The 16,343-nt window shown below is 40.9% G+C and overlaps 1 long non-coding RNA gene across 1 annotated transcript; it reads right to left on the bottom strand.

Moving 5' to 3' along the window:
* Positions 1-6,192: 6,192 nt before the first annotated feature.
* Positions 6,193-9,852, bottom strand: LOC129382999 (uncharacterized). Its single transcript, XR_008610956.2, has 2 exons — positions 9,485-9,852; positions 6,193-6,606 (listed from the first exon to the last, which is right to left on the bottom strand). It is a non-coding gene; the product is annotated as an uncharacterized lncRNA (long non-coding RNA).
* Positions 9,853-16,343: the final 6,491 nt, after the last annotated feature.

Genomic DNA, 16,343 nt, shown 5'->3' with positions numbered 1-16,343 from the left:
TCAACAATACATTCTGCTGCAAATGCTTTGTTAGCGTTCTCCCAGTAATTCTTTCATTTTTAAGTGCGTTGTTTAGATTGGTAAATTTTAAGAAATAAGCTTTGTCATTGGTATTGCCCTTTGTACGCAATATTTCCATGCGATTTTTGCCAGTTCATCTGCCGTTTCATTACCTATTATTCCGGAATGCCCCTGTATGTATGTAAACATAATTTCGTGTTTTAGGGATTGTTCTTTTCTCTCGTATTTTATGTTATTTATGAATGGATATTTATTATATGGATTATTAATACCTCGTAAAGTAGACAGACTGTAAGTGAACATTTGTAAATTATTTCGCTGTTTCTTTTTATACATATTTTACTGCTTCTATTATAGCCGTAGTCTGCTTCAATGTTACTAAAATATTCTGGAAGGGTGAATTGTTTTTGCTGATGAATTTTGTCTTCCTTAGTGATAACTATGAAGGCTGCATGAGTTTTTTTTTCAGCATCTTTTAAACCGTCCGTACATATACTATAGTCTGCATTGATTGGTTCAGTTCTGCAGTCTAATTAAACTCTTTCAGCTGGGTGTATATGCCATAAATCTATTTTATTAGCTGTATTAGATTTGTTGAACGTTCTTTCCTTCCGTATGGTATTGCTATTTTTCTGGAAGATGTCATATGTAGCGCTTTCTTTTTCTATTGTTACATGTATAGGTGTGAGGTTACATACTACTTGAAGAGCCATATTTGAATTTGTGCTAAAGCCCTTACATTTTTTTATTTAAAATATTTATATAGATGTCACTTTCCTTATTATGTGAGTATGTTGTTTGTGCCATACTTGACATCCGTAGGCAATCATTCTTTCTGTTCATCTTATATATGTTTGTCTTAATCCTATCGGTTTCATTCCTCCACTTATTTTACTAAATCGAGAAATTTTGGATGTGACTTGAGTGATTTTGTTTTTAATCTCCTTAAGATGTGGTATAAAGGACAGCCCTCTGTCAAACATGACACCTAAAATTTGTAATTCTTCTTTATTTTTTCGACTATCATTGCCTAATCGCAGTTTTGGTGGTTTGCCTATATATTCATTGCCTCATACTATCGACTGGTATATTTCAGGATTAAAACTCAATTTATTATTGTTGGTCCATTGGTAGATTTTTGTAGTGCTTCATTGACTATTCTTTCTAAATGTGCTCTACTGATGCCCTTGACTCTTACGGTGACATCATCTGTAAATGCTTGTATGTTAATATTATTTGGTATTTTTAAATTTTCAAGTTCCGAAATGGTAAGATTGCATAAGGTCGGACTGAAGGGTGATCCTTGAGAGGAACCACTTTCAAGTTTCTGCTAAAGTTAACTGTAGAAGACTTATAGATTATAATTCTGTCAAAATATTAGCTATAATTGTAATCAGATATGTAGGTATTTGAAGGTTCGTTATATTCCTTATGATTATTTGTTTATTAATGTTCTGGAATGCATTTTTAATATCCAAGCAATGTATTAGGGATAGTAATTGATCAAGCTTTGTTTTGTTTATTACTTCTTTTATATTATCTAGTGCATTAATTGCAGAGGATCCATGTTTAAACACATATTAATTTCGTGGTAATGAAGCATTTACCACTAAGAAATGATAAATTCTATTGTTTATCAATATTCTAAGACTTTTCCAAATATTCAATTAATCGCTATACGACGATAAAATTCTTCTGGTTTACTTGTTTTCTTATTTTTAGGTATTAAAATGATTTGTAAAGATTTCCATCGTTTTGGGAGAAGTTATACAACTGTTGACAATTTCGATAAAGGTTTAGGTGAATAAAAGAACGTTTGGATAAATGATGTTCTTAATTTACCAGGGCCTGGTGCTATTGGTTTTTGTAGGATTTTGAATGATGTTAGCCACTTCTATAGTGGTAAAGAATAGGAATTGATGAGTGTTTCCTATTTCTTCAGATACAAATCGATCTTCAAGTGTTTTTCCAGCACTTTCTTCAAAGTAATTCCTTCTTCTCCTGTTTCTGTTTTAAGACGTCCTCTTCTTCAATAATAGCAAATATTAAAGGGTTCCTAATTTTATTTGATGCTAAATTGTGTGGCAAAGGAAATGTTTTTCTGTCTTTCACAGTAGAAGACCATTCTTTCCATGACATGTCATTTGCGTTGGTTGTGTTGTCGTACTCTTGTAATGCTGCTGGGTATACTTCTTTAAAGCGTTCTTTGCTGTTCTTATTTGCCTTTCGATACCTTCTTCTTGATCCTCTTACTTTCTTCCTTTTTATTTATAATTTTGTTCCACCATGGTTTTGTTATTGAATCTCTTGGTTTTATTATTTTGGTGTGCTTGTTTACTGAATTTTTGATTATTGTTTAGAAGGTATTGATTATTGTATTTATCTGAGCAGGATGTACTATATCCTCTAATACTATTTCTTTTAACCATGTGCCTTGTTTTAGTTATTCTAGTGCTTGATATTCTCCTTCATAGTAAGGCGTTTTCTTGGTTCTGGATGTTTATAATTGCTGTTATTGCTATATACCTACGGTCGCAAAGGCAATTTTCTTCCAGAACCTCCCATTTTTGTATTTTATTTGCCATGCGTTTATTAAATATAGATAAGTCAGTACAACTTTTTCGATTCTTACACTCAAAAGTAGGTACTGAATTTTCGTTGTTTAAGATACTTAGTTCGTTTCTGATGACGAATTCAAAACGCTTCTCTCCTCCTTGGTCAGAAATTCAGCCTCCCTTACGGCGTTTTTGGAGTTGAAATCTCCTCAAATTATGTTCTCTGTATTTTTTAATTTTAAAATTCCCTCCATTTCTAGGAAATTGAGTTCCCTGTTATCTGTTGGTGGAACATAGCAGTTAATTATGTTGACGGACTCGTCTTGCTATTTAATTCTTATAGCTGTTTTCTTTTGTTTACTTAGTAATGGGAATATAGGGATTTTTTCATTATAGCTGTTTTCGGGAGAATTGAGTGACTTACTATATTAGACCTCATCGGGTATCCTATTATGTTATTATTTAGAGCATAGGGTTCCTGAAAGAGTGATATGTCTGTTGAAAATGAGTCTATAAATTAGTTAATTGTGTTGTAGCTTTAATTGATATATCTTGATTTACCTGAATCATTTTTAATGACTTATTATAGATATTTATTGTTAATCATTAAAAAGAATTTGTTTGAAAGAATGCGAGATATATTATAAAAAATGAAAACTTGACATGCTTACTGACAAAACCCATTCTCCTCCTCTGCGCTTCATAGGCTTCATCAAATACCAGACATGTTGCATCTCGCATCGAGTACTTCTTATAATTGAAACCCTTTTCATTGCATACTGGGCAGGACTTATTCGTTGGCTCGCATTCGTTATAATAGTGGGCTCCATCACATTCTGTGCATCTTACCTCTTAAGATCTGCACTGCTTCTCTGTGTGCCCAAATCGTGCGCATCTCGAACATTTCGCAACAAAGACATTCTCGTACACCTTGCAGCGAGTCCACCCAACTTTTATGTGACCTCATTTAAGAATTTCGCTTGCGAGTTCTGTGTTCTTGATTGTTAAAGTGACGGACTTTGATCCCTTTTTTGTCACCCATACTACTTTGACATCCTCCTCGTTTCCGTCGAGGTTGTTTGGTTGAATGATTCTCTCTGAAATCTACTTTTCATTTACTGCGAGACCCACACCAACAACTTTAAACTCTGGGGAGACACCCTGGAAAATTCGCGTAGAAAAGTGACGAGTCTCTTGGTTAGCTTTGAAGCCTAACCGTAAGTTCTTGAGATTTGCGGACCTAGCTGAAACTACTGCGACTCCATGTTTGATGTTTTTAACATCAACATCTACCATACCGAACTCAGCTGATTCAAAGTTCTTCTCCAGTTTGTCTCTTAGTTCACGTCGTGGGTTCTCATTCCCTGTTGTGTTTTTTATCAAAAGTACGGGTTTCATTCCCTGCCCGCTGTTCTTTGATTCCTCACCATCTAATGAAACTGTTTGTGAGGAGGGGTTGTCATACTTGCTGGTTTCAACCTTGCCGGTCACACATGCATTGTGCTCAATTTCATTTTTATTTTCAATCGCGATAGCTTGAGCTTGGGAAGAGAAATCGTAAACGACCCATTTACACCAGATGTATAAGACAAAACCAAACACCGAGTTTTAAACTTGACTTACCGCAATTTGTTGCTTTTCTGTACCGCGCGTGAGCAAACACAAAACCATCGCTTGTAGAAACTACTCTGACTCGCTAGATGTTCTAAGAACGTGAAGGTGCTGTGTTACACTGGAGGCCTACTAGGCGTAGTGGCACAAATGCAGAAGCTCCGCCCTCGTATCTTTCCCGTCATTGCCACAATAAGTGGACCTCGAGGGTACGCAAGAAGACGCGCCGCATGTTAAACTTTAAGGGTGGATGTAAGTTGTAAAGACGTCTGTGCTTTGTTTCCTCTATTCCCAATGTTCTTATATGAAGAACGCGCTTTACAACACGCGGAGTCACAGGCTTTGTCTTCTCAATGCTGATGCAGAGCTGCTTCACTTCCCCTCCCATAGGACCTATCTTACTCGAGCGCCTCTGCTACTCCACTCCTGGCTCCACGTCAGGTCTGACGCCCACCGAGAGAGTGGCGTTTACGCCTTTGACGTCACAGACTCACCAGCTGCATACAAGAACCAAAGATGGTGTCCCTTGTGGCACTAAAAATCTAGGAAAAGCTACGCCTCTTAAAGAATCAATCGAATTAGTTAGGGTCGCGGCTCACTCCTCAGTTGAGGTCAACGAATATGATCATCAACAGGCCCGAGCGATCAACTCCCGGGCCACGGAGGAGGAGGCAAGGGGATCGCAACCCATCACAAATTACATAGATATAATCAAATATTATAGACCGCCGGAAGACATTCCCGCACCCCCCCCTCCCCGCCATTCCTTGACCAGAGCCGAACCAACAATATACAGGCAAATCCAGGCAGGATTTCTTCCCCACCCCTGCCTCCAGAACAAAATATACCCAGAAAGGTACAAAAACACATGTCCTCACTGCAATGCACTAGGCACCCTTCGGCACGTCATAGGAGAGCACAATTTTTCCACAGACCACCCCCCCCCCCCTATACCCATAACTAACCTCCCTGCTATCCCCACCCCTTACTAGCGATGGGAGATCATGGTGTCCAGCCCCGTCCTGGAAGACTAGCCCTGACATATCCACAGGGGCCAGGTGGCCCTGGAAGCATATGGAGCCCGTGAAGAAGGAGCCACCTGATCAGACGCTTAACGCGTTCCATTTCGTACTGGACCGGTCAAGTTCTTTCTTTCTCTCTCTCTCCAACGAAGCCGGTGACGGATGCGAACTATGCTATCGCATTTCCACCTTTGATCTAGCCTAAGTAATTAAGACTGCTATCCAGGTGGTGTGCAGGAAGTAAGCCACGATTGCGAGCGTTGAGAACACATCGTATAAGGAAAGGAACTGGTCGCCATTTGTTTTTGGCAGTAATTGCATGTGCCCCAATGAAATACGCTTTCGAAAACTTGTACTGCTCCAATGCAGCACGTTTGCTCAGCTGTGGCACAAGGACAGTGAACGTGTTTCGTCACAATAGCGCTATGACCAATTGAGATGTAAGAGTTTCCAAGCAAGAGCAGTCAAATATGGCAGAAGCAGTTCAACAAAATGTTTGTAGCACTCTGTTTGTTCCTAGAATACATAATCTAAGCCAGGCATTAACCATTTTTTTCGGATATGTTTCAGTCAAAAATCACAGAAGCAATGGAAATAACATTGCTTTCGAATGAATTAGGTTTCATCTTAGTAGCCCTGGGCATAAAACGGCGGACGCATATCTGACCTTGTATTTGAAATGCCTTAGCGAACGAGCCAACGAATATGTGTAGGCTTGGGCTGGCACAAAAGCCTGCACCTGGCTCTGCGCAGTACGTCTCCGGGGCCGACACCGAAGTTCTCACGGGCCAGATGCACTTAAACTCCGCCTCCAACCTTTCAGGGAAAACTAGGTTGACGATGGAGCTTGCAAAGGAAGCTTAATTTTTATTCATTGTTCAAACGTGTTGAACCACTAGACACGGCGTGCTTCGATCTCGGAGAAAAGCGCCATGTAAGTACAGTGCGACGTAATACACCCAGCGAATGACGGAGGTGAAAACTTCTCGTAACTTTTTTTAATGATTAGGTAAAAGATGTGTGCGTTGAATTTTTAAAACTATATATTTGCTATGCAGCGCACCTAACGCCCCAACACCATCATAGACGGGTACTTTATTCAACCACCACCAGAAAAGTGCAGTCACGGAGTTTATCCCACGCGCAGACGTTCGCAGCTACGGCTGAAAAACAGAGATGCTGCTCCCGAAATGAAATGGAAGTAGCCAAGGCTGCGTTTCAGTCCCAAATACATGTTCTCGAGGTTCGCCCTTAATTCTACGGCGGTAAAATTGCGCACTCGTCGTTCACACAAGTAAGAGTTTCGCGGGCTTCGGCGTCTCCAGCACTTCCGTCCGAGCGCTGAGCTTCCTTTGAGGCAACTCCAAATATATCGCCGGTTGGCAAAGCTGCAGTATCTGTGAAGAAAACAAAGTTGAAATAATTAGTTGTGAATATTCGTCCACTATCTTAGAATTTAATCGACCTGCTTTAGTGAACTATAAAAAAGCGATACCGCGGGAGATAAAACATACAGTTCCCCCGACTTTGGGGCTGCACCGTGGGAATCAGCACCATTGCTGCGTCGCACAATTAGTAGCATAAGATTCTGTCGAAATACGTGTCTTCTAATAATAGCACTGATGGCGAAATCTTTCAGTGTTGTCTATCATTAGCGTTAATTCGTAAACAACCAAAAAAGACATGCAGTCTAAGAGCACCTGTTGGAATCTACGTGGAACGAAGGTACTGCGAAGCGGTTAAAGGCATGCTGTAAAGCTGCTCCTCGTCTGCACCGTCATTTGCATGAATAGTGATTACACACCTTACCGGCCAAACAGCAGTACGAGAAGGCGCCCCACCGCGACGCCCAGGCGACAGTGGTTTACACTTCTTTCCGGGACAAGCCCAATTTTGCTCACACTGTATGCGGGATGGGCAAATATTGCTGTTGCGCAGACTTGGTGTTTTTATTCAAGCAGTATTGAAAGCTCTAAACTGACTTGACTTGCTGCATAGCTCTAGTTTCGAGAAATGGTAAGCTATCTGTTTTATGTAGTGCCATTTTTCGCATTACTGTAATATGTTACCCGTAAAGGCAATGTATTTATCTTGTGTACTTTCAGTACGCAATTCTTGCACCAGTCGCAAAGTCCAGGACTAGTAGCACCAGGCAGGTATAGTATGATCTGACTTCTGCCTGAAGTCAACTGTGCAGTAACCACCCGACTTCTATTGTCATTATTTAATAATATTTTCTTAACGAGTAGTTGTGCTGGCAACTGTCGTTAAAGTGCTAATATCCATCACCAGTATTAAACTTTGTCAGCATATGCACTTTCGTAAACGTCGTGAAGCTTGGCGCTGGAGTAGGTTAAATTGGCAATGGGCGTCGCATCCCTGTCATAGGGGCCCTAGACTTTCGGCTTCTCTCAATGACACTTCCCTTCTTTACTAGTTTAGTCTCTCTCTCTCTCTCTCTCCCTCTTGCTCCGTCTCCGACGGCACTGACGTCATTCTGTCAGAACGGAATGAGCGCCATAGCAACCTGAGAATGTCACGAAGTATTGATGGTAAATGAAATACATTTCAGCGCACATGTAGCTCCACCTGTGGGACGTCCATTCGCAGCCCGAGCAATAGCTTCCTTGAGCAGGTCCCAGCCACTCAAGGAGGTAGTTCGGCATTGAGTCTAGGAACACACCAGCATAAAGCTGTAGTAAGGCCCATGAAGAGTTAGTGTAGTGACGCAGTGACACTGATATTTTCCAAAGAACGCAAATAGTCGAATGGTCGACGTTGAACTGACTCGAAAGCACGTACTGTGTCCTGCCGGAACTAGTAGCTGCATGCCATTTCTATTTGAACTCACCTTGGTAAATTACTTTTCAACTTTCATTTTGCCCATTATGAAGAAACAATAAATGAATATCTATAACTGCAAAATATTATAGCATGAAATGTGATTCACTTAGTAATGTTTCAGAAGAAACAACAGAGGATGCCATACAAAACTGTCTTGATAGAAGCAACAGCGAAATGCGACCGAAAGATTAGATTGATGTCCCCACGGATCCCCCCTGGCAGAGCAGTGGCCGTGTTTAGTAAATTAAATATAAAACACGCAATTTCGTAGTATATTGGAGGTTAATCTTTCAATTTCAGCGTGAGAACGAAAATATATTTGTTAACTACTGTGTCTATGCAATATTTTTATCATAGGCAGACCCCAAATTTCTATATTTAGCCATGATGCCAATTATGATGGGGTATCAAATAAACATCAAGACATACCCATAATTAAGCAATATAAAAAGCTGGGTCAATACATACGCATGACTAGGCTTACTCAAATATTCACCAAGATAATCTGAGAACAATGAGGAAGCGGAATGCGACAATAATGATAGAGACCACTTTGGGGCTGTAATAAATGTAAAGTATTGCGCGGAATTCGGAAAGGAGTATAGGTCTCCGAGTTAGTAATTATGAATGATATCGAGTGGTTAAAATCAGATATCTTGTAGAAGTTGGAAGTTCACTGAATGTCTTTAGGCCTAGCGGCATTGGGGGCCTGCGGCAAAATCACAAAAACGGCTGTTAAGACTGACAAAGTTTGGCCCCTCTTGAAGTCACAGAAGCCCCGAGCGGAATTATATTTGAAGAAAGACTCAGGAACATGTCCGAAGGAAATGAGCGGTTAAGTACAACACTATCCCTACCACAAAAGCGTGGGCACGGAATGCAAGAACAGATCAACAATGTTAGCTCCTGCACAATGGCCACCAGTGAGAAACAAGCAAGCAGACAATAGACTCTAGAGTCCCATATTAAACACCTTTTCCTTGTTCTTAACATTAGGTCGGCTTTTTCTCATAATTATAGCAGCTTATTTCGAAAACTGGTATGTTTACTTTTCAAGAAAAGAAAAAAGAATTTATATAATCATTCTTTAAATACAGGTAGCACTGACCAATAAATTAACGCTACGAAATCCACCCTCGTGGGCACGAGCTATAAGTTGAATGCGAAAAGAACAGAAGCAATAAGAACAACTGAGTCATCAAAAAGGAACTGTAAGAAATAGAGACTAAAGTGAAAGCGAAGGACGCAAACAGAAAGTTCAGGAAGTTTAGAAATACAGAACAAAAAAATGAGGAAACAAAGCTTGTACTATAACGAATGGCAGTGCCTTGCTATTTGAAACCCATGTTGGCACCTTAGCGCTAAATAATCGAACACATCGTACTGGAATGTCGACAATTTCGATTAGAAAACACCTTAGCGAACGCCCACCTTGCAGAAGTGTTATGGCTCAAAGCGGATTATTGGCTTGTCGTGGTTGGCTTGTCAGTGGTTGAGATACGCAAAATACATTGCGCGTGTTTCAACCCAATCTGGTAAAGATCAGTATAGCCGGGCTTGTTAAAGGCACAGGCAACTGTAAGATGTTGAAACAGGCGTTTCAATTAAGACGGAAAATAGTGAAGAGAGATAAGCAAAATGCTAGACTGAACAGATGTACCAAAACGTCCCTAGCTCGAACAGGCTAACGGTTTGTGGCTGCGCCGTTTCGGAAATGGTGGCAAAATAAGTTATCGTTATCATCGATAGGTGTCATGAATGAACGAAAAACTTAGTTGAGGCCCTTACGTCACTCTTTCTTTTGCACTGGGACGCCGGAAGTTGGCTTAGCTTCACAATTTCGCCATGGCAGATATTCCTATCTTTTTTACATTTCTCGCCTCGGATGTTCAACCGCGTGGCGCAATAAATATATCCAATCAACGTCATGCAGTCCGAGTACTGTGCTCTAGCGTTGAAAGGAGTTCGTGGTGAACTCCGCAAATTAGGCCATGAGGCTGGTCCGTGCTATTTTGGCGCCTTTTGTGAAAATAAATCTGCGCATTCTTACTGTGCTGCAAGAATGCACAGGTGATGACCGACATCACACGTTACCTACACTCTAAAAATAAAGAGAGTTCTGGACACTCTCTTTGAGGCAGTATCCGCGTGTCCCATATTTCACTCTCTTTTCGAGAGTAGATCAATTCTCTTTGAGAGAGAGTAGGACCACTACTCCTGACTGAGTTCTGTTGCTCCACCGCAAGGGAGTGCTTGTACTCTTCTGCAGAGTGTCAATACTCTCCCCACAAGGGTAATAGTACTACCCCAGACCGAGTGCTCCTACTCCTCCGAACCGAGTACTTCTACTCCTCCAAGCCGAGTGTTTCTACTCCCACAAAGAGAGAGCTTGCACTTCTTCAGAACAGAATGTTAGTACTCTTCCCAATAGTGTGAAAGCACGATGTAGATCCATGGTGACGTTAGAAGGGATTCGCTAAAATTACATGTGGGGAATATATGATGCCTTCATAAGCAACTCCTGCACTTATGATTAGTGAATGCGGTGTAATCTGTAGTCACCGACTTACTCAAATGAAACATTTTCTCTTGAAAGGGTAAAATCTTTACTGATCAGTCACAAGGCAAACTGAATAATTTGAAAAACATACTGACAAACACACAAAATCAGATTAAAATGATGCCCATGAAACTTAGAACGCATCTTGTAATAAAACATACGTATACCTCAAAAGTCATCAGTGTTACAGTGTAGAAATATCCTCTCATTTCAATTGGCTCCTTCTTTTCAAAAATAAAGTATACAATGGAAAGTTAAACATAGAACAAACGTGTGCAAACTCAAAGTATTGATACTATGATCGAAGAGAAATAGGCGCCACATTACTGGCCAGCAAACGCATTTCTGGCACTATACGCGTGCAGAGGTTGCCAGATGAGCTGCTAAGCATGGGGCTGGTAATGTAATTGAAGAAGAAACTTTTTTGTGTGCCACATTATATGACAGCAGCTCATTTGATAACGTCCTGCACAGCGTATCAATTTTGCTGACTGAGAATGTAGTGCATTTAGAAATGTGTTGTGTATTCTCATGTGAGGCTGCAGGTCGAGCTAGCTTTGCTTATGTTTCACATCAAGTTATTCATGTACGGGCTGCAACCCATTGTTTCTAAGTGTGTCTTGTTGTAGCTCTGCAGCAATATCCTGCCCGGTCTCACAGCGGTGCAGACGCGTATCATATTTCATATTCGGTTGGCATCCTCACGAAAGTAGTTTCCTGGTGCTGTTTCAATTGATCATGTGCACTTCCTCACAGATAAAAAAATTTATTTACAATGTTATCTAGTGTGTAGAAAATAAGTATAAAACTGCAGGAGCATGGGCATCAAAATCTCGCGCATAAAATTTATTTTCATATGTGGTACCTTTTCATTCCCATTACGGTAAAAATGCTATATTTCTGAGGAGCAGCTTGCATGATTAAGTGATAAATTATTGTGACTCGTTCTATATGCAATCCAACTAAAATAGTGCCGGGCTTCACACGTGAACCAAAAATTGTACGTCATCAATATCGTGCATCAAGGTGACATAAGCATAAGTACAGGCAGGGAAGTGCAAGGAAAAGACCAACAAACAAGCAAAACATAAATTGAGAATGGCACCATCCTGTTTCACATATCCCTTCCATGCACGTGCATTTTGCATGCGACTATGCGCATACTTGCACAATGAATTAACTACCAGAAACCAAGTCTTTTTTCCTATTGAAATGGTCAACATGCAGTAAAGCAGGAAACATTATCACACTTCACAGAATTTTCGTCTCAAAACAACTACATAAGTTTCTGGGAAGATTAAAACATCGCCTCATTGTGCACTCTATCTTAATCAAGAAATTTACCATATGCAAAAATGCTTTAATTTTATTTGCCCTCATAAAAATTATGTGTACATGAGCCATAAAACTACGGGGCTTTTGTATAACATTATATGTTCGCATCCGCCGATTGTTGAACAAGTCTTCTACTCAACTATGCTCAATTCTTTGCATTAAACGCATCTCTACCTCCATTAGCATACTTGGTTGGCAAGTAGGTTCAGTCACCCTAATCAAAATATCAAACACCTGCCAAAAACCATCATATGACTATTTTACAGGAGAAACCACAATTTCACATTTTTCAAATAATTTTAAATTCCAAGTGACTCTCCGGTTTCTAAGACATAAGGTGTGCACCACAGTGTACACAGTTGAAGGCCTTCGTTGCTCCTCTCTTCCACTTCGGGAGGCGCGAGCGGTTCTATTGAACTGCTTTCGTGAGCATGCAAACAAACGATGACTTCTTAAACATGGTATTCTCTTCCCCCAATGCTTCCCCTTCCTGGAACATAAAAGGAAGTCATGCGTCTAACATTGGATGCAATAAGTAGATAAAAGGGAATACATGAAAATCTGTCTGCTTCCTGTCAGCATTTAGAACGCAGAATCCCAGTGGTTTGTATTAGCACGCTTGCATTCGCGTGCTGTTAAATGTAAGCTATTAAAGCTGTTAAATGAATACAAGCCCCTAACCAAGAATGAGCTGTTGCTTTCTATAGCGAACACATGCTCACGTATGTAGCATGTATCATGTAACTAAGCAAATATGCAATTTCACGGTACCACTATTTTGTTATCGCATGCATATATCTGTTGAGAGGCAAGACAAAAACACTCACTTCTCACAAAACTCATTAGCTTTTTTAACACATTTCTAATTTTCAATGACACTTGCTCGTATGTGTTTTTTCTCGAGAGAGCATACTTGATTTTGACTTTCCCATTAGAGACATTACATAAATATACTATGTTAAGATGACTACCAAGAGCACGTGAGAATTTTCATCTTGGTGTGACATTCTCTATTTTGATGTTGTTGACATTTAGTCAAATGGTACACCCAATATACCCAGATTCTAGTTTTCTTGTCCAAATTGCGTGACAATGTATTTTTATCCTTTGGTGTTCGCTTCTCTGCACTATGTGAAGTCGCGCTGGGCTGGCTTGTTGAAATCCTTGTTTCCTTGAAGCTGCTTTCTTGAGTTATATGAAGCGGGTGCCTGAAAAATATCGTGGGCAAAAGTCTACACGAGGGCATGGTGTAAAACAACATCAAGATAGTCAAGGTCATGCACTAAAAGAACGTCTTAGGTCTTAGTCTTCCTACTGAAATGCATGTGAAACCTCTAAATGACTGCAAGTGTCAACAATTAAACTAACTTCAATATTTAGATTGAAACAATAAAGAAATAACCGACTGTTCAACCTCGTTCAGCACCAATGTTAAAATACTCGTGCTAATGAATAGAATAGTGGTCATCGTCAGATGTCGTAAGTCTGTCATTAGTCTGGTGTGTCGCAAACACTACTTGTGACGCATCCTAAGCACGTGTCCAGTGTGCCACCCGCACCCTCTGTGGTTGTGCCACTGCTCAAGCCAGAAGTTGGGGATCATGGGCCCTATAACGTAAAACTATTCCAATATGTTTTTATTCCAATCTCTTGATGTCAAGTTTGCGTCACCGCCAACGCAAGCCCCGGACGGTCACCCGCAGGGTTGTCTGAACAAACCTATCAAACGCTCTCCTCGTTCCTAGGAGGTCACTTTTGTTTGCTTGAAAAACGAATAACATTGCCCACACTGAGCAGCTTGTCTTGTCTCATAAGAAGCGAACAAACGATGACACCATGGAAAACATATGGGAAATTACTTGTACTTACTAATTCAATAAAGAAATTATAAGGTAATGCGAATTAAAGTGGATGAAAAAACAACTTGCCGCAGGTGCGGAACGATCCCATGTTTTTGCATTACGCATTCGATGCTCTACAAATTGAGCTACCGCGGCGACATTTTCCCATCAACTTTCCTGGGTATTCCTGCTTTACTAATAGAATTAACCCTGGGAGCGTTAGCAAGCGCCACCACTCACAACCTTGGCGGCAGATGAGGAACATGGGCCCTATAACGTAAAACCATACCAATATGTTTTTATTCTAATCTCCTGACGTCAAATATGCGTAACCACCGACGCAAGAATCGGGTGGTCATCCGCTGGGTTGTCTGAATAGACCAATCAAATCCTCTCCTCGTTCATAGGAGGTCACTTTTGTTTGCTTGAAAAACGAATAACATTGCCTTCACTGATTGGCTTGTCTTATCTAATTGGCTGACAAGATGCGAGGAGCCTGCTCAAGTGGAGAGGGCTTTGATTGGGCCGAGCCACTGCACTGAAAGTCGATAACTGGATGAAGAAGGTGGTTGTGGCGTCTGCGATTGGTCCGCTTGCTCTTACTTAGCTTGCGCTGGCTGGTAGAAAATTGCGGTGGAATGTAACGGAATCATAAGAACGACGCTAAAACGAATCCTCAGCAAAGAAGAGTTGGTAGAATGAGGTCGTAAACGTGCTGAAAGTGCTCGAAAACGTTACACCGCCACGGAAGAAGCTTTATTATACGCAAATAAACCCATGCTCTCCTGCAGGTGCGAGTAGCCAGCGCATGAGCGATCGGCGGCTGCCATCTATTATTCCTTTCGGAACGGGGCAGCCTACGGCTATTCAGAAGAAAATTCAATTTTGTTAGGCATATTAATGCATCTTTAATGCGTTCACGTCACTTTGACGCGGTAAGCTTTCGCTATTTTATGACACCCCGCGACAGGCAAGTGAAGTGGGTGCAGCCTGAAAACTTTTGACCCATAGTCGGGGGCTAATGGCGAAAAGGCGTCGAATCAGAAATAACTATCTTTTCTTTTTTCTGTCATATCATGCATAATCGGTCTGTACACTTCATATCAGATGGGGAGCTCTCGCAATTTTCGTGACGTTGCGTGACAAACCGGTGAAGTGGGGGTGGTCCAACAAGTTTTTGACCAATCGTGTAGGGGTGATTACAGAATTGGAATAGAAATGTCTGGAATAGTTTTACGTTATAGCGCCCCATATCTGCAAACATGATGCACAGCAGGCATGAAAATATGGTCCTCCTGTTCAATGTATACGACTGGATGTGCCTATAAGAAAGGGCAACAAGGCTTGTTATGGCAAGCTCACCCACATTTCAGTAATAACAATAAAGTTCCCTACCCCGGTATCTAAGCTTGCTAAAAGGAATTAATTTATTTTCATTTATCAGGTGCGCAATGGAATTCTTTTATCACAGACTCGATTACTGCTCCAGTTTGAAATCTAGCATTTTACATTCTTATACGCAGGCAACAGTTGCAGTTAGATCGCAGTTATTAGTTTATTCGACCAACTCTTTGTTTTGTGTACGACAGACGACTCGTAACACGGAATTAAGGCAACGCTTTATTTTGATACTTTATTTCGCCACTAAAGATATGAAAGCGCTAAACACATTTTGACCTGCCATACAGTAGAACGATGCACACATTACGCTTGTAACCTTCAGAGGTTACAAGCGTACAAACTCCGAAACGCCAACTCACATTAGCAAATTCACAGGCATGTTCAAAACAATAAGCGTATGCAAAGCGCCCCTGCAATTGTAATTGCACACGGCAGCCATTCTATTCAATGCCGATGCATAACTCGCTGCTTGACGATTCACCGAGTTCGTCGATATAAGCACTCTTTCAGATTCGCACCGTGCTCGAAAACCGGAACAGGAAACATAAAATCATACATGTAATCACAACATTTCAATACATGAGCCAAAAAACTGTTCAGTCTTAGGGCTACGCCCAATAAGAGTGATTTAGTCCGTGACGGCAATGAGCGACAGCTTCGAGCGACAAAACGGGCCGTCACTTGAAGAGATCGCTCTGTTCTGGAAATATAGAAATCGTCGCGCGCTTTCCGGAAGTGCTATGAGCGCCTAGCCAACATCGCGAAGCCGAAACTGGATGTACATCACACAAATACTACCGATTATTACGCGGAACGAGTAAACGATTGAATTTTTATACGTGCAAAAATAATAACCTACTGCAAGACCTTCAGAAATATTTTATGCTACTCTTAACAGTAAAATACACCAACTTAAATTACTAAAGCACGCATCACTCTAGTTTCGACTAGTATTTGCAGCCCTCATACCGGCAACACCAGGGAGACGTCGCTCGCACGGAGTAAGACTTGCAGGCGACGAGCGAACGGGACAGCCACCTCCATAGTATCGCTTGTGGCTATCGCGCGCAGATCACTAACATGTAGTTTATACTTTATTCAGTATTAAACATGAATTGCTCATCCAGTTTGAGTAAGTTCAAGATAACGCACC

The sequence above is a fragment of the Dermacentor andersoni genome, chromosome 3, assembly GCF_023375885.2.
Source record: "Dermacentor andersoni chromosome 3, qqDerAnde1_hic_scaffold, whole genome shotgun sequence".
NCBI classification, from domain to species: domain Eukaryota; kingdom Metazoa; phylum Arthropoda; class Arachnida; order Ixodida; family Ixodidae; genus Dermacentor; species Dermacentor andersoni.
This window is presented reverse-complemented; position numbering and strand designations above follow the sequence as displayed.